Consider the following 24,481-nt stretch of genomic DNA (forward strand, 5'->3'; position numbering starts at 1 on the left):
GGCCGCCCCGTCGCCGCACCCCGCCCCGTCGTCGCCGGCCTGTCCCGTCATCGCCGCCCCGTCCCGTCGCCCCGTCGTCGCCGCCCCGTCCCGTCGCCCCGTCGTCGCCTCGCCGATGAACTCACCCCGGCCGCCATGTTCACACACACACACATTACACACTACACACACACACACACATTGTAGAATTTTAGTTATAGAATTTTTTCTGTTTTTTAGTTATAGAAATGTTAGAAATTATTCTGTTTTGTAGTTATAGAAATATTTTTAGAAATGTTAGTTATATAGAAATGTTATAAATTTTTCCTGTTTTTTAGTTATAAAAATATTAGAAATGTTATAATTTTTTCCTGTTTTTTAGTTATAGAAATATTTATAAAAATGTTAGCAATTTTCCTGTTTTTTAGTTATAGAAATATTAGAAATGTTAGTTATATAATCAGAAATGTTAGAAATTTTAGAATTAGTTTTAGTTAGATGAATTAGATTAATGTCAAATTGTTAGAATTTGCATATAGAATTAGTTTTAGTTAGATGAATTAGACTCCCGCTCCTCCAAGTTCACAAACGCGTGAGCCGACTCCTCCTCGAAGTCCGCCACCTCCTCCAAGTCCCCGAACGCTTGAGAAGACTCCTCCTCCTTCATGTCCGACACAACGTCAGACCACTCCTCCTGCTTCAAGTCCGGCACAGCATCAGCCACGTCAGCCGTCTCCGCCGTCTCAGCAATCGTAGAAGAGACACGCCGCAGCTATGGTGCGTAGCGGTACGAGTCGAGGTAGTACAGAAAGTACAGGCGGAGACAGACGATATAAATATGGTCCAAGCCTCGCTCCTCTTCCTCAGAGGCCTTACAACATGACCGAGGAGCAAAACGCAGCCCTAGTGCAGGCCCAAGTGGATGCCCATTTTGGACCGAAACCGGCACCGTCGCCAAAGGAGAAAATGCCTGAGAAAACGATTGACCACTTCATTCGTATGGCTAGAGCACCAGCTCCCAAGCCTGTTGACTCAGACTATGAGTGTCAAATCATGAAGCTACATCGAGCACGACTACAAAAGGAAACGAGCTCGAGCTCGAGCCAACAAGCAGCTGGCAAAAAATGCGGGAAAACCGTTCCCCACCTGGGAGAACAGGCGGCGCAAGCGATCCCTCCGCTTGTTGTGCCAACAACACATGAGAGGAGTACGCGCGCCAAATATTATTGTGGGCAACCCGTTAGCGTTCCCCAGCAGGGCGATGTGGTAATAACGGAGGAGCATATAATGCAGGCTGAAATGCTCAAGATCTCTGTTGCACAACTCCTCGAAATCGAGCCCATGTCTCCGCTTAAAGAATCGGAAATAAAATGAAAATATGTCCGGGGCCAACCTTTGGTCCATCCAGACAAGGTCAAGGACCTCCCAACGAGAATGTATGAATTGCATCAATGGTACATGAACATTACCAAGATTTCCAATCGAGAGTCCCTCATGGTGAATGTCAAGCATGAGCATTATTACCATGAGAAAGCTCTGGCCATTGAGTATCCAGAACTATTTTAGTTATACAGTCAAGACGCACTCGACAAGTCTATCATCAGTTGCTATTGTCTGTAAGTGATTTCTTTCTATAATTTAAGTCCCAAGCTAGTTATGTAGTGATAATTTTGATCAATCATTACATGTAATTATCCTCACTTTATTCTTTTCTGTGGTATTATATGCAGGATGAAGATGTATGAAATGAAAAAATCTGGACGCTATGGCATTGGGTTCATTGACCCAAATACCATTAATGAGGACATATGAAAGCTTCCATTTTATCAAGCAGGTGTAGAGGAAAGCATGCTAGAGTTCTTGAAGCGCCTCAATAGCAATGAAGATATACTACTTCCTTACAACTTCCCGTGAGTCACACTGTCTTGTACTACAAATTCTGTTTTTGCTTACTAGCTAGCTAGATGTTAATAACTAAGTGTATACGGTTTACGGTAGTTGATTAATTTTATGCACATGCCCACTTAATTAAGACATGCAAACGTGTGCGCATGCAGTTGGCACTGGGTCTTGATAGACATTAAAATTGAGGAAGGAAAAGTTGAATTACTGGACTCACTAACTAAAGAAGATAAAGACTTCACCATCGTGAAGGGGATAGTCAACCGGTAATTTCAATCATTGTAAGTGCATCTAGTGCCACCCCTAGTTGGTTTTGGAGTATTGACGACAAAGTTGGTTGAGGGACTAATGCGTTTGTGAGAATTGCAGGATAACGCAGGTCGTGTCCCTCATTGATTCGGTTTACCTACCGGATGACCCCTAAAAATGTATGAAGACATTGAAGACAATGGTGGTATGAGAAGATATTCATATTGAAGACTATGACATGAGAAGACATTGCGTGAAGACTATGGAGCGCGAAGACTGTGTGGTTTCGTTGTTTCCTTTTCTTCTGTGTTGAGTCATAGGAACCACCGTACTGTTAAGTGGGGTCCAAGTGAACTAAGTCAGAGTGACTGAAGTGATGCTCAATCCAAATCCTATGTCTTCGAGTGAAGACAATGAGAGCAAATCTTATCCAGAGTTGGATGAGTCAGCTTTGCTTGTAGGCCAAGTAAATTTGTCGCGTGTGTTTGAAATCTGACCGTTGGAACACGTGTCAGTTCCTTAGTGACCCAGGGTCATTCAGACAAATCAGGTCGGGTTGCCTTGTGGCTATAAATAGCCCACCCCCTACACCATAAATTGGTGGCTGCTCAGAGTTAGTTTACGGCTTTTGTCGTTTTGAGAGCAACCCACCTCGAAGCCTTTGAGAGAGAAATCCTTGCGAGGACAAAGCCCAAACACCCAGAGCCAAAGAGTGTTAGGCATCACTGAAGTCTTTCTGTCTGTGTGACCTGAAGACTTATTACACTTGAGGACTGTGCATCCTCCAGCCGGTTAGGTGTCGCGTTCTGAGCATCCAAGAGTCATTGTGGATTGCCGGGTGAACGAAGTCTGTGAAGGTTCGGAAGTCTACCTTGAAGACTTAACAGAGTGATTGGGCGAGGACTAAGTGTCCTTAGCTCAAGGGGAATAAGGTGAAGACACGGTCTTCTGAGTTGAATCTCAGCCTCCCTAACCAGACGTACAGTTGTCACAGCAACTGGAACTGGTCCAACAAATCCTGTGTCTTCAACAAGTGACTGGTTCTATCTCTTCCCTCCTTTACTTTGAGTTTGTCTTTGTGAAATTATTGCTTATCTGTCTTATCTGATTGACTTCATTGCTTGACTACTATTGTTGATTGGCTTCATACTATCTTCCATCCTGATCCTACTACCTAGCTGCTATTAGTCTTCGTACATTAACGCTATTGCATACTTGACTATGACTTGCTTATTGTAGTTTATCTTCCGCTGCATATCAATTAGGTCATTTCTATTGTTTGTCTTTGAAACTTCCATGTTTTGAAGACTTTGATAAAAATCGCCTGTTCACCGCCCCCTCTAGTCGATAACTAGCACTTTCAATCATTATTAACTATATATATCTCGGCCTATTATTAGTTCGTCATTTCCTGATATGAACTATTTAATAACCCCTTTATTAATTTTCTTTGCCGGCGGGCAGGGCATGGGCAAAGTTCATCAAGGTGACTCCAGGCGACTGGGCTCAAAAGTTGTTTTGGCATCGACCAAAGGTAAGTAACTAAGTAATACTAGCTAGCTACCATATCTTTAATTCTTGTTTCAATATCATTAATTAATTATCATGCTTGATTAATCATTATCTGATTCAATTCCATTCTCGTAAAGGCCCTGAAGCAGGCGCCGGAGAATAATCTGTGTGCATTCTACGTTTGCGAAAACATTCGCATGATGGCGTCCGAAAGGAGCAGATCTGACAGACAGGACTGGGTACGTTTGTTAAAACACTATTCACACCATTATCGATATCTAGTCACACAACTAACACACATGCATATTGATCTCTTTCTTAACAGTTCAGAGAGGTGCGGGATAAGCTCCTACCATCGGACTGTTGGGGAACGTAGTAATTTCAAAAATTTCCTACGCATACGCATGATCATGATGATGCATAGCAACGAGAGGGGAGAGTGTAATCTACATACCCTTGTAGACCGAAAGCGGAAGCGTTAGAACAACGCGGTTGATGTAGTCGTACGTCTTCACGGCCTGACCGATCAAGCACAGAAACTATGGCACCTCCGAGTTCTAGCACACGTTCAGCTCGATGACGTCCCTCGAACTCCGATCCAGCCGAGTGTCGAGGGAGAGTTCCGTCAGCACGACGGCGTGGTGACGATCTTGATGTTCTACCGTCGCAGGGCTTTGCCTAAGCACCGCTACAATATTATCGAGGAGGACTATGGTGGAGGGGGGCACCGCACACGGCTAATAGATCTCAACGATCAATTGTTGTTGTGTCTTTGGGGTGCTCCCCTGCCCCCATATATATAGGAGCAAGGGGGAGGCGGCCAGCCTAAGGAGGAGGCGCACCAAGGGGGGGAGTCCTACTCCCACCGGGAGTAGGACTCCTCCTTTCCCTGTTGGAGAAGAAAAGAGGAGGAGAGGGAGAAGGAAAAGGGGGCTGGCCCCCTTGTCCAATTCGGACCAGAGGGGGGGTGTAGGCCTCCTTCCTTTTGGCCTCTCTCCTCTATTCCCGTATGGCCCAATAAGGCCCATATACTCCCCGGCGAATTCCCTTAACTCTCCGGTACTCCGAAAAATACCCGAATCACTCGGAACCTTTCCGAACTCCGAATATAGTCGTCCAATATATCGATATTTACGTCTCGACCATTTCGAGACTCCTCGTCATGTCCCCGATCTCATCCGGGACTCCGAACTCCTTCGGTACATCAAAACTCATAAACTCATAATATAACTGTCATCGAAACCTTAAGCGTGCGGACCCTACGGGTTCGAGAACAATGTAGACATGACCTAGAACTATTCTCGGTCAATAACCAATAGCGGAACCTGGATGCTCATATTGGCTCCCACATATTCTACGAAGATCTTTATCGGTCAAACTGCATAACAACATACGTTGTTCCCTTTGTCATCGGTATGTTACTTGCCCGAGATTCGATCGTCGGTATCCAATACCTAGTTCAATCTCGTTACTGGCAAGTCTCTTTACTCGTTACGTAATGCATCATTCCGTAACTAACTCATTAGTTACATTGCTTGCAAGGCTTATAGTGATGTGCATTACCGAGAGGGCCCAGAGATACCTCTCCGACAATCGGAGTGACAAAACCTAATCTCGAAATACGCCAACCCAACATGTACCTTTGGAGACACCTGTAGTACTCCTTTATAATCACCCAGTTACGTTGTGACGTTTGGTAGCACCCAAAGTGTTCCTCCGGTAAACGGGAGTTGCATAATCTCATAGTTACAGGAACATGTATAAGTCATGAAGAAAGCAATAGCAATATACTAAACGATCAAGTGCTAGGCTAACGGAATGGGTCATGTCAATTACATCATTCTCCTAATGATGTGATCCCATTAATCAAATGACAACACATGTCTATGGTTAGGAAACATAACCATCTTTGATTAATGAGCTAGTCAAGTAGAGGCATACTAGTGACTATATGTTTGTCTATGCATTCACACATGTTCATGTTTTCGGTTAATACAATTCTAGCATGAATAATAAACATTTATCATGATATGAGGAAATAAATAATAACTTTAATATTGCCTCTAGGGCATATTTCCTTCAGTCTCCCACTTGCACTAGAGTCAATAATCTAGATTACACAGTAATGATTCTAACACCCATGGAGTCTTGGTGCTGATCATGTTTTGCTCGTGGAAGAGGCTTAGTCAATGGGTCTGCAACATTCAGATCTGTATGTATCTTGCAAATCTCTATGTCTCCCACCTGGACTTGGTCCCGGATGGAATTGAAGCGTCTCTTGATGTGCTTGGTCCTCTTGTGAAATCTGGATTCCTTTGCCAAGGCAATTGCACCAGTATTGTCACAGAAGATCTTCATTGGTCCCGATGCACTAGGTATGACACCTAGATCGAAAATAAACTCCTTCATCCAGACTCCTTCATTTGCTGCTTCTGAAGCAGCTATGTACTCCGCTTCACATGTAGATCCCGCCACGACACTTTGTTTAGAACTGCACCAACTTACAGCACCACCGTTTAATAAAAACACGTATCCGGTTTGCGATTTAGAATCGTCCGGATCAGTGTCAAAGCTTGCACCATTTACGACTAGCTCTTTGTCACCTCCATATACGAGAAACATATCCTTAGTCCTTTTCAGGTATTTCAGGATGTTCTTGACCGCTGTCCAGTGATCCACTCCTGGATTACTTTGGTACCTTCCTGCCAAGCTTATTGCTAAGCACACATCAGGTCTGGTACACAGCATTGCATACATGATAGAGCCTATGGCTGAAGCATAGGGAACATTTTTCATTTTCTCTCTATCTTCTGCTGTGGTCGGGCATTGAGTTTGACTCAACTTCACACCTTGTAGTACGGGCAAGAACCCTTTCTTTGCCTGATCCATTTTGAACTTTTTCAAAACTTTATCAAGGTATGTGCTTTGTGAAAGTCCAATTAAGCATCTTGATCTATCTCTATAAATCTTGATGCCCAATATATAAGCAGCTTCACCAAGGTCTTTCATAGAAAAACTTTTATTCAAGTATCCCTTTATGCTATCCAGAAATTCTATATCATTTCCAATTAATAATATGTCATCTACATATAATATCAGAAATGCTACAGAGCTCCCACTCACTTTCTTGTAAATACAGACTTCTCCAAAAGTCTGTATAAAACCATATGCTTTGATCACACTATCAAAGCGTTTATTCCAACTCCGAGATGCTTGCACCAGTCCATAAATGGATCGCTGGAGCTTGCACACTTTGTTAGCACCTTTTGGATCAACAAAATCTTCTGGCTGCATCATATACAACTCTTCTTCCAGAAATCCATTCAAGAATGCAGTTTTGACATCCATTTGCCAAATTTCATAATCATAAAATGCAGCAATCGCTAACATGATTCGGACAGACTTAAGCATCGCTACGGGTGAGAAAGTCTCATCGTAGTCAACCCCTTGAACTTGTTGAAAACCTTTTGCAACAAGTCGAGCTTTATAGACAGTTATATTACCATCAGCGTCAGTATTCTTCTTAAAAATCCATTTATTCTCAATGGCTTGCCGATCATCGGGCAACTCAACCAAAGTCCATACTTTGTTCTCATACATGGATCCCATCTCAGATTTTATGGCCTCTAGCCATTTTGCGGAATCTGGGCTCATCATCGCTTCCTCATAGTTCGTAGGTTCATCATGGTCAAGTAACATGACTTCCAGAATAGGATTACCGTACCACTCTGGTGCGGATCTTACTCTGGTAGACCTACGAGGTTCAGTAGAAATTTGATCTGAAGTTTCATGATCAATATCATTAGTTTCCTCACTGATTGGTGTAGTTGTCACAGGAACCGGTTCTTGTGATGAACTACTTTCCAATAAGGGAGCAGGTACAGTTACCTCATCAAGTTCTACTTTCCTCCCACTCACTTCTTTCGAGAGAAACTCCTTCTCTAGAAAGGATCCGAATTTTGCAATGAAAATCTTGCCTTCTGATCTGTGATAGAAGGTGTACCCAACAGTCTCTTTTGGGTATCCTATGAAGACACATTTCTCCGATTTGGGTTCGAGCTTATCTGGTTGAAGTTTCTTCACATAAGCATCACAACCCCAAACTTTAAGAAACGACAACTTTGGTTTCTTGCCAAACCACAGTTCATGAGGTGTCGTCTCAACGGATTTTGATGGTGCTCTATTTAACGTGAATGCGGCCGTCTCTAAAGCATAACCCCAAAACGATAGCGGTAAATCAGTAAGAGACATTATAGATCGCACCGTATCTAGTAAAGTACGATTACGACGTTCGAACACACCATTTCGTTGTGGTGTTCCGGGTGGCATGAGTTGCGAAACTATTCCGCATTGTTTCAAATGTAAACCAAACTCATAACTCAAATATTCTCCTCCACGATCAGATCGTAGAAATTTTATTTTCTTGTTACGATGATTTTCCACTTCACTCTGAAATTCTTTGAACTTTTCAAATATTTCAGACTTGTGTTTCATTAAGTAGATATACCCATATCTGCTCAAATCATCTGTGAATGTGAGAAAATAACGATACCCGCCGCGAGCCTCAACATTCATTGGACCACAAACATCAGTATGTATGATTTCCAACAAATTAGTTGCTCGCTCCATAGTTCCGGAGAACGGCGTTTTAGTCATCTTGCCCATGAGGCACGGTTCGCAAGTACCAAATGATTCATAATCAAGTGATTCCAAAAGCCCATCAGTATGGAGTTTCTTCATGCGCTTTACACCGATATGACCTAAACGGCAGTGCCACAAATAAGTTGCACTATCATTATCAACTATGCATCTATTGGTTTCAACACTATGAATATGTGTATCACTACTATCGAGATTCAATAAAAATAGACCACTCTTCAAGGGTGCATGACCATAAAAGATATTACTCATATAAATAGAACAACCATTATTCTCTGACTTAAATGAATAACCGTCTCGCATCAAACAAGATCCAGATATAATGTTCATGCTCAACGCTGGCACCAAATAACAATTATTTAGATCTAAAACTAATCCCGATGGTAGATGTAGAGGTAGCGTGCCGACCGCGATCACATCGACTTTGGAACCATTTCCCACGCGCATCGTCACCTCGTCCTTAGCCAATCTTCGCTTAATCCGTAGTCCCTGCTTCGAGTTGCAAATATTAGCAACAGAACCAGTATCAAATACCCAGGTACTACTGCGAGCATTAGTAAGGTACACATCAATAACATGTATATCACATATACCTTTGTTCACCTTGCCATCCTTCTTATCCGCCAAATACTTGGGGCAGTTCCGCTTCCAGTGTCCAGTCTGCTTGCAGTAGAAGCACTCAGTCTCAGGCTTAGGTCCAGACTTGGGTTTCTTCTCTTGAGCAGCAACTTGTTTGCTGTTCTTCTTGAAGTTCCCCTTCTTCTTCCCTTTTCTCTTTTTCTTGAAACTGGTGGTCTTGTTAACCATCAACACTTGATGCTCCTTCTTGATTTCTACCTCCGTGGCTTTTAGCATTGCGAAGAGCTCGGGAATAGTCTTGTCCATCCCTTGCATATTATAGTTCATCACAAAGCTCTTGTAGCTTGGTGGCAGTGATTGAAGAATTCTGTCAATGACACTATCATCAGGAAGATTAACTCCCAGTTGAATCAAGTGATTATTATACCCAGACATTTTGAGTATGTGTTCACTGACAGAACTATTCTCCTCCATCTTGCTGCTATAGGACTTATTGGAGACTTCATATCTCTCAATCCAGGCATTTGCTTGAAATATTAACTTCAACTCCTGGAACATCTCATATGCTCCATGACGTTCAAAACGTCGTTGAAGACCCGGTTCTAAGCCGTAAAGCATGGCACACTGAACTATCGAGTAGTCATCAGCTTTGCTCTGCCAGACGTTCTTAACGTCGTCAGTTGCATCAGCAGCAGGCCTGGCACCCAGCGGTGCTTCCAGGACATAATTCTTCTGTGCAGCAATGAGGATAATCCTCAGGTTAAGGACCCAGTCCGTGTAATTGCTGCCATCATCTTTCAACTTTTCTTTCTCAAGGAACGCATTAAAATTCAACGGAACAACAGCACGAGCCATTTATCTACAAGCAAACATAGACAAGCAAAATACTATCAGGTACTAAGTTCATGATAAATTTAAGTTCAATTAATCATATTACTTAAGAACTCCCACTTAGATAGACATCCCTCTAATCCTCTAAGTGATTACGTGATCCATATCAACTACACCATGTCCGATCGTCACGTGAGATGGAGTAGTTTCAACAGTGAACATCAATATGTTGATCATATCTACTATATGATTCACGCTCGACCTTTCGGTCTCCGTGTTCCGACGCCATATCTGTTATATGCTAGGCTCATCAAGTTTAACCTGAGTATTCCGCGTGTGCAACTGTTTTGCACCCGTTGTATTTGAACGTAGAGCCTATCACACCCGATCATCACGTGGTGTCTCAGCACGAAGAACTTTCGCAACGGTGCATACTCAGGGAGAACACTTCTTGATAATTTTAGTGAGAGATCATCTTAAAATTCTACCGTCAATCAAAGCAAGATAAGATGCATAAAGGATAAACATCACATGCAATCAATATAAGTGATATGATATGGCCATCATCATCTTGTGCTTGTGATCTCCATCTTCGAAGCACCGTCATGATCACCATCGTCACCGGCGCGACACCTTGATCTCCATCGTAGCATCGTTGTCGTTACGTCATCTATTGCTTCTACGACTATCGCTACCGTTTAGTGATAAAGTAAAGCAATTACAGGGCGTTTGCATTTCATACAATAAAGCGACAACCATATGGCTCCTGCCAGTTGCCGATAACTTCGGTTACAAAACATGATCATCTCATACAATAAAATATAGCATCACGTCTTGACCATATCACATCACAACATGCCCTGCAAAAACAAGTTAGACGTCCTCTACTTTGTTGTTGCAAATTTTACGTGGCTGCTACGGGCTTAGCAAGAACCGTTCTTACCTACACATCAAAACCACAATGATAGTTCGTCAAGTTAATGCTGTTTTAACCTTCGCAAGGACCGGGCGTAGCCACACTTGGTTCAGCTAAAGTGAGAGAGACAGACACCCGCCAGTCACCTTTAAGCACGAGTGCTTGTAACGGTGAAACCAGTCTTGCGTAAGCGTACGCGTAATGTCGGTCCGGGCCGCTTCATCTCACAATACCGCTGAGCCAAAGTATGACATGCTGGTAAGCAGTATGACTTGTATCGCCCACAACTCACTTGTGTTCTACTCGTGCATATGACATCTACGCATAAAACCAGGCTCGGATGCCACTGTTGGGGAACGTAGTAATTTCAAAAATTTCCTACGCATACGCATGATCATGGTGATGCATAGCAACGAGAGGGGAGAGTGTAATCTACATACCCTTGTAGACTGAAAGCGGAAGCGTTAGAACAACGCGGTTGATGTAGTCGTACGTCTTCACGGCCTGACCGATCAAGCACAGAAACTACGGCACCTCCGAGTTCTAGCACACGTTCAGCTCGATGACGTCCCTCGAACTCCGATCCAGCCGAGTGTCGAGGGAGAGTTCCGTCAGCACGACGGCGTGGTGACGATCTTGATGTTCTACCGTCGCAGGGCTTCGCCTAAGCACCGCTACAATATTATCGAGGAGGACTATGGTGGAGGGGGGCACCGCACACGGCTAATAGATCTCAACGATCAATTGTTGTTGTGTATTTGGGGTGCCCCCCTGCCCCCATATATATAGGAGCAAGGGGGGAGGCGGCCGGCCTAAGGAGGAGGCGCACCAAGGGGGGGAGTCCTACTCCCACCGGGAGTAGGACTCCTCCTTTCCTTATTGGAGAAGAAAAGAGGAGGAGAGGGAGAAGGAAAAGGGGGCCGGCCCCCTTGTCCAATTCGGACCAGAGGGGGGGGGGGCGCAGGCCTCCTTCCTTTTGGCCTCTCTCCTCTATTCCCGTATGGCCCAATAAGGCCCATATACTCCCCGGCGAATTCCCGTAACTCTCCGGTACTCCGAAAAATACCCGAATCACTCGGAACCTTTCCGAACTCCGAATATAGTCGTCCAATATATCAATCTTTACATCTCGACCATTTCGAGACTCCTCGTCATGTCCCCGATCTCATCCGGGACTCCGAACTCCTTCGGTACATCAAAACTCATAAACTCATAATATAACTGTCATCGAAACCTTAAGCGTGCGGACCCTACGGGTTCGAGAACAATGTAGACATGACCTAGAACTATTCTTGGTCAATAACCAATAGCGGAACCTGGATGCTCATATTGGCTCCCACATATTCTACAAAGAACTTTATCGGTCAAACCGCATAACAACATACGTTGTTCCCTTTGTCATCGGTATGTTACTTGCCCGAGATTCGATCGTCGGTATCCAATACCTAGTTCAATCTCGTTACTGGCAAGTCTCTTTACTCGTTACGTAATGCATCATTCCGTAACTAACTCATTAGTTACATTGCTTGCAAGGCTTATAGTGATGTGCATTACCGAGAGGGCCCAGAGATACCTCTCCGACAATCGGAGTGACAAAACCTAATCTCGAAATACGCCAACCCAACATGTACCTTTGGAGACACCTGTAGTACTCCTTTATAATCACCCAGTTACGTTGTGACGTTTGGTAGCACCCAAAGTGTTCCTCCGGTAAACGGGAGTTGCATAATCTCATAGTTACATGAACATGTATAAGTCATGAAGAAAGCAATAGCAATATACTAAATGATCAAGTGCTAGGCTAACGGAATGGGTCATGTCAATCACATCATTCTCCTAATGATGTGATCCCATTAATCAAATGACAACACATGTCTATGGTTAGGAAACATAACCATCTTTGATTAATGAGCTAGTCAAGTAGAGGCATACTAGTGATTATATGTTTGTCTATGCATTCACACATGTATCATGTTTCCGGTTAATACAATTCTAGCATGAATAATAAACATTTATCATGATATGAGGAAATAAATAATAACTTTAATATTGATTCTAGGGCATATTTCCTTCACGGACCGCATACTAGCACTTCAAGAGGAAATAGCCGGATTTTTGCTCGACCAGGTCATAGATCCCAAAGGAGAATACTATTACCCGCTACCGCCCCCATGAACCACTTGTCATCGTGCTCCGGAGGCACCAAGGCAACATATGTAGGAGAAATTGTATATGTATATACATGTGTATGTGTGAATAATTAATGGTGTTGGTTGTGAGACATTCGATGATATATATATATATATATATATATATATGCGGTTACGAGAAAATCTATTTATATATATGCATAACGTGTACAATTTGTAGTATCGTGAAATACCAGCAAACAAAAAAATGGAATGAAAAATAAAGCAAAAACCCCCCAAACATTTAGTATCGGTTGGTGTTACCAACCGGTACTAATGTCCTAAGCGCACACGGGTCTGGCTCATGCCACGTGGTGTCACTTTAGCGCCGATTCGTGACGAACCGGTACTAAAGGGGGAGGGGCTTTAGTCCCCACTCTTTAGTGCCGGTTGGCAAACCGGCACTAAAGGCCGTTACGAACCGGCACTAAAGGTCGGTTCTGCACTAGTGTCTATCTGGACCTCGGTCACAACAATCTCTCGGGTCTAATCCTATCAAGTATAGGAGCTCTTGCCAAGCTCGCGTCCTTAGATCTATACTTCAATCTTCTTGATGGACCTATTCCACCATCCATAAGTAATTGTACTAAACTAGCCTCTCTCGGTCTATCACACAATTTTTTTTCCAAAAGATCCATTGGAAGCATAGGAAATTTGACAAGTTTACGGTACCTATATCTTTCCAACAATCAAATAAATGGTTCCTTCCCTTTGACCATTTTGAAATTAGCCTGTCTAGCAAGGCTGGAACTTGGATCCAATCAGCTTAACGGCATGTTACCACCACAATTAGGATCTCTTATAAATCTATCACATCTGGATCTTTCCAACAACCAGATCACGGGTTCCATTGTAAGCATAACCAATGTAACAAGTTTAGAACTCTTGGATCTTTCCAACAACCTCATAAATGGTTCCATCCCTTCGACCTTCTCGAAATTGATCTATCTTACAACACTGTCACTTGAGTCCAATCAGCGTAATGGTCTATTACCACCAGAGTTAAGATCTCTTGTTCTACTCACAGATCTGGACCTAAGTAGCAACCAGTTTCTAGGAAGCATTCCACCTCAGATAGGACATTGCCACCTTTTGTCATCGTTACTGATATCAGACAACTTATTGACAGGAGAAATACCACAAGAATGTGGTTACCTCACCAACCTATATGAGCTGGACTTGAGTAGAAACAATTTAAGTGGCACCATCCCAGGGACTTTTTCTAATCTTTCCCAACTGTATAGGCTGAATTTATCATATAATAGTTTGGTTGGCAGAGTTCCGTTACTTCCATATGCATCTGGCCCTGGAGCCTTTATCTCACTTGGCAATAATATGGATTTATGTGGTGAACACTTTTATGGTATAAAACCATGTGAAGTACCGAAGCTTGAAACACCAAGTGAAATACCAAAGCTTGAAACACCAAGTGAAATACCAAAGCTTGACAGAGAACGACAAAGCAGTAAACATCCAAATAAGATCCTACTTGTAATTATTTTTGCTCCCTTTTTATGTGTTACCCTTGTAATAGCAAGCATTGTGATTATTTGTCGGAGAAGAAAACTCGTAAAAATTGCTACCAAAAGCAAGTCCGGAGATATACTTTCCATATGGAATTTCGACGGAAAGATCGCATTCAAAGACATACTCACCGCAACAGAAAATTTCGATGAGAAATATTGCATCGGCATTGGAGGCTACGGATCAGTCTTCAGAGTTGAGCTTGAAGGGGGGAAGATTTTTGCGGTCAAGCTCCTCCGCTCGATGGAAGAATACAGCGATGAGGGGACATTTCATGCCGAGGTTGAAGTACTGGCAAAAATAAGGCACCGATGCATCGTCAAGCTGTATGGATTCTGTTCCCACTCCCGGTGCAAATTTCTCATGTATGATCTTATCGAGAGGGGAAGCTTATCGTCTATTCTGCATGAGCAAGAGCTAGCGATGGACATAAGTTAGCCCAGGAGAGTTGTTGTCGTGAGGGATGTAGCTCAAGCTCTCTCTTACTTGCACCATGATTGCGACCATACAATCGTGCATCGTGACATAAAAAGCAGTAATATTCTTCTCGATTATAAAGCTTATGTCTCAGACTTTGGCATGGCGAGGAAGCTGAAGCATGGTTACTCCAGCTGGAGCACTACCTTTGCAGGGACATGTGGCTACATAGCCCCAGGTACGTACATGGGCTTAATATTTTGTTTATCCTTGAATTAATATGAAAATGTGATTCAGAAAGAGACAAAATGTGGTTTTGTTTTTTGGTTGCAGAATTGTCATCTACCATGTTATTGACAGAGAAGTGTGACGTGTACAGCTTTGGCGTGGTTGCGCTAGAAGTTTTGATGGGAAAGCACCCGGGTTTTTTTAGAAAAGGGGGATTACCCCAGCCTCTGCATCAGAGAGATGCATATGGCTCATATTATTAAAACTAAATCAATAACAAAGTCTTCAGTATCTCAAAGTACAGAATGAAAACAGATCGCTCATACAAGCCAAAACAAAAAAGCCACAACCGGCAAGGCAAACAAAATAGGAAGCACTACATGCCTATCCTATTACATGACCGTCATCCAAACTGGTTGAAAATAACCCGAGCTACCATCTCCCATCGGGTAGACGCAGTAGCCAAACGCCCCCTGGCCTCCATCGGAGTGAGTAGCGACCATATACAGATCAATGTTGTGGCCCTGAAGATAACCTGCAAAAAGTGAAAGTTCGTTGTTCTGTTAAAAACCAAATCATTTCTGCAGTTCCAGACTGCACATAACAAAGCACAAACTCCAACACGAATGTGCCTCGCTAAATCCGAGTCAACCGCATCAAGCCACGGTCCAAATAACATGTTGATAGAGGTTGGTGGAGTAATATTAAAAGCAATATGAATCAAACGCCAAAGAATCTTAGCCAGCGGACAATCTAGAAAGAGTTGCCTTATAGTTTCGTTATGATCACAAAAACTACACCTAGCAGAACCCGTCCAATTGCGTTTTGCCAGATTATCCTTTGTCAAAATAACTTGTTTATGCACAAACCACATAAACACTTTGATTCGCAAAGGTACCTTAACTTTTCAGACGTGCTTCGAGTACGGAATGACACTAGTGTTTATGACATCCAGATACATGGATTTGACCGAGAACACGCCGTCCTTAGTCAGTTTCCAATATAATCTATCGGACTGCTGAGTCAGCTGGACATCCATCAGCCTTCGTACTAGATGAAGCCAGGCCTCCCAACGATCGCCTACCAGTGTCCTCCGAAAGCTAATATTGAGAGGCGTGGACTGGAAGACTGTTGCAACGTATGCTTCTCGACGTTGAACAATGTTGTACAGAGTAGGATATTGAAGTGCGAGGGGCGTCTCCCCAAGCCACGTATCCTCCCAGAACCTCGTATTAGCCCCATCACCGACTATGATCTTTGCCCTACTAAAGAATAGGGGCTTGACTCTCAACAAACCTTTCCAAAACGGTGAGTCAGTCGGGCGCACAGTCACCTGAGCTAAAGTTTTAGACTGAAGATACTTATTTCGCAGAATCTGAGCCCAAGTAGCCTCAGTCTCGGAAGAGAGTTTAAATAGCCACTTGCTAAGGAGACATCTATTCTTGATCTCAAGATTTTCAATGCCCAGACCGCCTTGGTCCTTCGGCCGATAGATGATGTCTCATTTTGCAAGTCTATACTTTCATTTCAACTCATCATTCTGCCAAAAGAAGCGACATCGATAAAAGTCTAACCTCTTTCTGACCCCCACCGGGACCTCGAAAAAGGATAAAAGAAATATAGGCATACTGGTGAGGACTGAATTAATCAGAATTAATCGCCCTCTATATGACATGAGTTTCCCTTTCCAACAGCTCAGTTTCTTTTCAAAATGATCTTCGATGCACTTCCATTCCTTGTTCATCAGCTTACGATGATGAATGGGTATACCTAAGTAAGTGAACGGTAACGAACCCAGCTCACATCCGAACAATTGCTTATACGCCTCCTGGTCATCATTAGCTCTTCCAAAGCAAAACAATTCGCTCTTATGGAAGTTAATTTTGAGCCCAGACAATTGTTCAAATAAGCATAACACAAGCTTCATATTTCTCGCTTTCGCCAAGTCATGCTCCATAAAGATGGTAGTATCATCAGCATACTGCAAAACGGATATACCACCATCAACTAGGTGCGGAACCAAGCCACTAACCTGCCCCGCATCCTTAGCCCGACCTATTAAAATAGATAGCATATCAACCACTATGTTGAATAGAATCGGTGACATGGGATCTCCTTGCCTTAGTTCCTTGTGTGTCTGGAAATAGTGACCTATATCATCGTTCACTTTAATCCCTACACTCCCTTTTTGCGTGAAGGATTCAATCTGGTCTCGCCAGGCCTTGTTGAATCCTTTCATACGCAAAGCTTGTTGAAGGAAAGGCCATTTAACTTTATCGTATGCTTTTTTTAAATCCACTTTAAAAACCACACCATCTAGTTTTTTGGAGTGGATTTCATGGAGCGTTTCATGCAAGAAGACTACCCCTTCAAGGATATTTCTATCTGGCATAAAAGCAGTCTGGGACGGTTGCACAACTGAATGCGCAATCTGCGTGAGACGGTTCGTCCCAACCTTGGTGAAAATTTTGAAACTGGCATTAAGCAAACAGATAGGCCTGAACTGCTCAATGCGAATAGCCTCTGTCTTCTTAGGAAGAAGAGTTATCGTTCCAAAATTGAGCTTGAACAAATGAAGCTGACCAATGAACAACTCATGAAACATCGGCAACAGGTCACCCTTAATGAAGTGCCAGCACTTTTTGTAAAACTCGGCCGGAAACCCATCCGGTCCTGGCGCTTTATTGTTTTTCATTTGTGCAATGGCCTCAAACACCTCCTTCTCCATAAAAGGAGCAGTCAGAATCTCATTTTCTTCCGTCTCAAGTTGAGGAACGTCCTCAACCCTTGACTCATCCAAAGACACAAAACTCTCTTCCGGCGGTCCAAACAACTGCTTATAATAGTTGGTAATATAAACTTTCAGGTTTTCCTGACCAACTATCGTCCCTTCATCTTGTTCTAATTGGAAAATTCTCTTCTTACGATGCTTTCCATTAGTAATCATATGAAAGAATTGAGTATTATCCTCGCCTTGGACAATTTTACGAACCTTAGCTCTCAAAGCCCACTTCAATTCCTAATCACGGAGAAGCTCTTTCAGCCGCATCTCGGCCTCCACTTTAGTCTCCAGCTCGCTGGTATCTAATATAGAGGTTTCAGCTTTTAACTCAAGGGAGTGAATAAGCATAAGTAGTCTTTCCTTCTCCGTCTTATAAATCCCATACGTATGCTTGGCCCATCCACGAAGGAACCTTCGAAGATGACGAATCTTGCACTGCCACCGCTCAATGGGTGACCTTCCACCCGAGTCTTTAGCCCACTCTCTAGCTAACAACTCGAGGAACCCTTCTCTTTCAAACCAAGCAAGTTCGAAGGAGAAAATATTCTTATTACCCACATGAGTTTGAGCCCCCGAATCGACTAGTAGCGGTGTCAACGCCTGCACCGTTACCAGGGGAAACTTCTATTCCCAATCGACGCTAGCCAGAACTCGATCAAGCTTCTCAAAAGTCGGAACTGGTAACGAGTTAGCCCAAGTGAATTTCCTACCCGAGAGCTCTATCTCTCTGAGATCCAAGCTTTCAATGATAGTATTGAACATAAACGACCATCTGCCGTCAAAATTGTCATTATTCTTTTCCTCCTTTCTTCGAATAATGTTAAAATCACCACCCACTAAAACGGGAAAGAACCCGGGTGATTTGCTCCTTCCATTTTTCTGCGGAACAGAGCAGCCGGAAAAGCTCAAAGACATCCTGGATCAACACATCGCAGCACCGTCAACCATTGATGAGGAGAAGGATGCCATTTTGGTTGCCTTGGTGGCCTTTGCTTGCCTGCAAGTCTCTCCAAAAGCTCGGCCAACAATGCAGCAGGTATATCAGGCACTCACGAACAGAAATCGCCCAACGCTGATGCTCAGGCCCTTTCATGAAATCAGCCTGCAAGATCTGCACGATTACTGTAGCACCATGGAGAATATATGAAGCTATATACTAGTGTCCTTTGTTGGCAACTATATGTTCGGCACGTGTCTGTTTGAGATAATGGATCTATACTGTCAGGCTTGAAATTTGAAGTGTCATGTATCAAGAGATTGATATGAAAGGGATTTCTGTGGATAACTGGTTCTTGAAGCGACATTTTGATATGGCAATTAGCTTCTTAACATTTTCCTAAGTACCGATTTACTCTAGTTTGCTTGACTGACATTTGGTGGGAGTGCTTGGATGCTAGTCCTGTGATTAACTGGTTCTTGTTGAGAGTATGTAATCAGTTAGTGTGTTGTTTATTTTTACATTATTTCTTTCCCCAAAGCCATCTCAGGAAATTTGATCATATGCCCTTGTTTTCTTTGCCTTCTTGATCATACATATGCCCTATTAACTTATTTAAGCCATTTAGAATTTCTGAGCAAAATACTGCTAAGTGAAATGAAGATCTTGCCCTTGGCAATCTTACAGTTTCTCCAAACTCGACATGGCTCAACAGAACCAATCAGCCAGGCCTGTTCGTCCTGTTCGACGGGGGGCTCCGCCGCGTACAGGAAAGCCACCACGATTCATTACAGAAGAATTCTGCTTCACTAGCAACACCAGAAGAGAGAATGATGAAAAGAAAGCACACTACAAACTGAAGCTTCTCATTTTGGGCAGATAACTTTTCGGTAGGTCGAACATGCTACGAGCAGCTGCATTGCTTATGATGAGCACATTTATCATCCAAATTTTCTCGATCATGCCATATAACCTGTCCAACCACACGAAGAAACGCCAGTTGTTCACCAAACATACTAAATTCAGCAACTTGATTCTGAGCATTAAAGAACAGAGAAACAACCTTCTTGTCCTTGTCATTCCACTGAATATTTGGCCGGGTTCAGAGATGTCCAAGACTGCTGCAACATCAACCTTTAGCATCGACATTGTAGACCTTCAGCCAGAGGGAGCCTCATCATCCCTTGGTGCTAGCCGGAGCAGAGTTGAGCTTCTCTGTGACATGCCCTGCGCTGCCATGGTCGGGAACAGAGACGAAGGTAAAGCTAGGGAGGACTGACGAAATCGACAGGTAGAGTTGGTCACCGGAGATTCCACGCGTGCACGCTGTGCCCGTGGTTGACGAGATAATCAGTCCAGTAATTTTGACTAGTAATTATTTTGACGTTATAACTATCCTGAATCCTAGTAGTATCAATCTAGTATGCTTTCAAATAATATCACTGGTCATAGCTTGAATAGAGGCATCCCAGCTACTAGACTTCAGCTTGTATGGGCAACCCATGCAACGAGGTAGATATGAACTGGGATACGCCGCACCAAAACCTTTTCAAAACTGGTAGTCAAAAATTGAAGTACAAATTCTAGTAGGAAAATCAGTACTAGCACAGACGGATCATGATTTTGGCTTTCTTTATCTATAGTTCCACACTGGGTAGAAGTAGAACTCAGTTTTATCTATAATCTGAACATCAAGTGACCGAAAAGAGATACCTATGCCAATAAGCAACATGCATAATTACTAATTACTGAACCGACGGAACCAAAAGTAATTAAATTCGCAGGCGACATCCCATTGTAATCGAATGATCAACTCACACTCAATATATGCACTCTAAATGGAAATAGTATGCCCAAAGAGAATGGTAACTATCTATATATATATACTGGCGAAGATGAAGCTGCATAAGTGTGTTTGGCATCACATTGATATGCATCTATGCTGCTTTGGAAACAAATTTACTACCTAAGTTGTTTATTTTGAGACATTGGAGTCCACCAAATTCAGTCAAGTTTGTGAAATATTGTAGGATGCTAATGTTTTGTTGTTTCTATTGTTGTATTGATCTGACCCTCATATGGGGTATATATAATATACATGAGGGGGTAGAGGCTTGGAGTACAAGATAAGTAATACATAGTTTAAACCTATTCGATCTACTCCTTATCTCTATCTTTAAACCCAAACTATATTCTAACATTCCCCCTCAGTCGTAGTGGGAGTGAAACGGACGATTGCGACTGGATTTCAAGTATCGTGCTCGCGTCGTCTTCTCCGCTTCACCATCATCACCTGCATCTCTGATGGGTCGACACCTAGGGCGGTGACTGCGTCCCTTTTCGGTGTCTTCCCTGTCTTCTCCTATATTCCCTCCCGCAGTCACAGCGGGAGTATCATGGACGCAAGTGACGAGACGGACGCTGTTGACTGGAGTTGTTGCCGATGAGTTGCTGCAGACGTAGCCATTAATGTCGAGGTAGCCGATCATGGTGATGTAGCCGTGGTCGAGGTAGTCGTGGTCGTCGTGGATGTTGAAGCCGCACAAAGCCGGAGGCGCAAACAAATGCGCTATGACGGAGCTGCAGACGTGGATGATGCACCTTGCAGATGTCAGAGGGTGCCGTCGGCGATGAGTCCACCGGTTTTGCCAAGACCGAAGGAAGCCCATCGAGCACACATTGGTTTTGCCAGAACCGTGTGGCCGCGTAGGGTCGTCACTGTAGTGATGCCGTGTCGATGCAGTCGTGCCGTCGTGGATGACGCGGTCGATGCCAACGTCGTGACGCGGTCATTGCCGTCGTCGAGGTCGCGTCTTGCAGAAAAAGTCTGTCAGAGGACGCTAGGTGTCTATCTTGTGGACGAGGCGGCGGCAGCGTGTTGACGAAGATGTTGGTGAGGACCATGTTGATGAAGATCTTGGTGATGAAGTGTCTCTGATGGAAAGACCTTGGTGATGAAGTGTCGGTGATGGCGTTGCAGCGGCGTGTCGACAATGATGCGTCACTTAAAGGCGTCCCTCCGCGACGACGAAGTGTCGATGCCGTGTCGCGTCGAAGAAGTCGATGAAGACTTGCATCTCTCTCCACACCGGCCTGGCGTGTGGACGGTGCATGTCATGGTCGCTTCTCGTAGATGTGCTCGACGAAGATTTTTTTCTTGGGCGTGATTTAGTCGTATAGCTCGATGATGTGGCGCACATGGGCGATGCATCAGGTCGGCTCGGCGTAGATGTGTTCGTGCTTGTGTCGTCTTCTCCGCTTCACCATCATCACCTGCATCTCTGATGGGTCGACACCTAGGGCGGTGACTGCGTCCCTTTCCGATGCCTTCCCTGTCTTCTCCTCTATTCCCTCCTGCAGTCACAGCGGGGGTATCATGGACGCAAGTGACGAGACGGACGCTGTTGACTGGAGTAGATGTGCCGCAGAACTGCTGCTGCTTGACGGCGTGTCCATGAGATGCCGATGCTGGAGATTGCGCGGGTTGATGAAGCTGGAGACGCGTGGAGCCGGGTCCCGATGAAGCTCGATGCCGATGCTAATCTGGTTGGAGCTCGATCGTAGCATGCCCATGGACTGGTCGTGCCGTGCATGTATGTGAAGCTGGTGCATCTGCGTAATGTAGTATGCGCGGTGAAGTCGACGGAGCGGAAGAAAGAGCCCTCCCGTGATCTGTATCGGGGTTGTTGGAGATGTGGGCTCGTGAGCCCTCCCGTGATCTGGATCGGGGTTGTTGGAGATGTCGGCTCGTTCGGAAGATCGGTGCTGCTCCCGTGTACGCGTGTGAGAACAAGCTGACGCGCACGGCCGGACCGATCCAACCGAGGTTGCCGCCATGTTCGTGCCGGCTGCGTCGATGATGTACACGTACTGATGGCTTGCCGTCGTGCCGGCCTGCGTCGATGACGTACGGCGGATCGATGAAGCCGATTTGTGCCTGGGCTGGAGTCCCGCGCATGGAGCCTGCCGTGTCTCGCCCTGGAAAGCTGGCTGCTCCACCGCCCGGGCCCCGCTTAGGCCTGCTCCTCGCGATCGCGCTCAAGTCACCGGCAGCCCGTGGTTCGCGGCGCGTCGGTCGCACACTCATGCGTATATGACCCTCGTCTGGAGCCGGATCACCTGAAGCTTGATGTCGAGAGGGTTGATGTGCGCGTGGTGAGGACCTGATCAGATCGATGCACGTCGCGCCGGATGACTATGACCGTAGCCGCGCGTTGTCGGTTTTGGCATGAATTTTCTCACCGGAGTAGATCTGATCGTGGAGTTTATTGGTGGCTAACGGAAAAATAAATAACCTAATGGGATTTTGAATTTCTGAAACTTGAAAATTGAATCTAATCTAGAGATCCGATCAAATCTTTGAGTGATCGGGTGCCGCGCCCCCGGGAAGAGAAGATTAATCTCCCCGGAGGCGGCGCGCTGCGGAAGTGGTGAAGGAACCTAGGATCGGTGTTGTGAGACTAAGCGCTCTAATACCATGTGAAATATTGTAGGATGCTAATGTTTTGTTGTTTCTGTTGTTGTATTGATCTGACCCTCATATGGGGTATATATAGTATACATGAGGGGGTAGAGGCTCGGAGTACAAGATAAGTAATACATAGTTTAAACCTATTCGATCTACTCCTTATCTCTATCTTTAAACCCAAACTATATTCTAACAACGTTTTATTCTCGAAGCAATGTTTTGGTGCATTCCAGATTCACTTTCTTTAGATGTGAACACGTTCTGTGCCACTTGATATGTTTATAGTGTTATGCCGTAGACTGTTTTGTGGTCCGTTAACATCTCTAGAGATCAGCTGTTTAATAACATTCAGCTGCGAGTTGAGGAAGAAGCACTCTGTTTGCTCATTCTCTCTGATCTCAAATTTTGGGCGATGGCAGGAGGGAAGTGACATACCAAATTATGTGAGTAGTCTTTCTTTGTGCACTGGTTTGGAGTGAAGATATGCGTGTATGGCATGCATTTTGTGTAATCTGAAAAAAGAGAAAAACTTCTCTAGAGATCTTGAGATATTCTTCTGCGCTCCTGTTCCTGTTGGAGCCAAGAAGTGGTGTACAAAATATAGGAAAAGTTTGTAAGTATAATAATCATTGCTAGCACACAAGCAAGTTCACCTTTCCACTACTATGGCTTTCTATAAAGTGAGATCGAAAGGGCTGGTTGAAAGGTGATGGTAGGATGATTGGAGGTTGGTTAGGTGTCTTTGTCCACACTAATCAGAACTTGATTTGATTTCTAAAACAGTAAGCATAGAAAGAACTGCCAGAAACTAAATTCGTCTTTCTTCCAGCCTGAACCAATTTAAAGCCAGGCTAAACTTTTAACTAATCCCCAACAGTGAGAGTAAATTTGTCAGACTTCAAAACGGGTGCAATTTTCAGTATCGATGGTACACTTCTAGGATGAACTCAAATGGCACTGGCAATTTTCAGCATAGATGGTGCAGATCGGTAGTTCTGCAATGATTCAGCGTATGGACAGGACAACTACGCTGAAAAACATGAACAAGCTAGCATGCGTTTCACATGATTAAAAGTTTAAAACCTGTGGGTAAGGATTAATAAGGATATGCGGGTGATCAGTTTGACTCGTCAGTCTGTAGAGCAGAGGCAGGAAAGGGACAGGAGCATGCAGCAGGGTCAATAGAGAAAAGTCAGGTTACATACTTTTCTTCTTGCCAGTGGACTTTATAGCAACATGTCTCCCAGAGTCAGAAACTACTGGGTTCTCCTGGAAAGAAAAAGTATAACAAAAAAAAGCACTAGCAGAG

At 44.1% G+C, this 24,481-nt stretch overlaps 1 pseudogene; it reads left to right on the forward strand.

Annotated features, from left to right (window-relative positions):
* Positions 1-19,983, forward strand: part of LOC123076965 (probable leucine-rich repeat receptor-like protein kinase At1g35710) — a 28,427-nt pseudogene extending 8,444 nt beyond the window's left edge.
* The last annotated feature ends 4,498 nt before the right edge of the window (positions 19,984-24,481 follow it).

Source organism: Triticum aestivum, chromosome 1B (assembly GCF_018294505.1).
Source record: "Triticum aestivum cultivar Chinese Spring chromosome 1B, IWGSC CS RefSeq v2.1, whole genome shotgun sequence".
Taxonomy (NCBI): Eukaryota; Viridiplantae; Streptophyta; class Magnoliopsida; order Poales; family Poaceae; genus Triticum; species Triticum aestivum.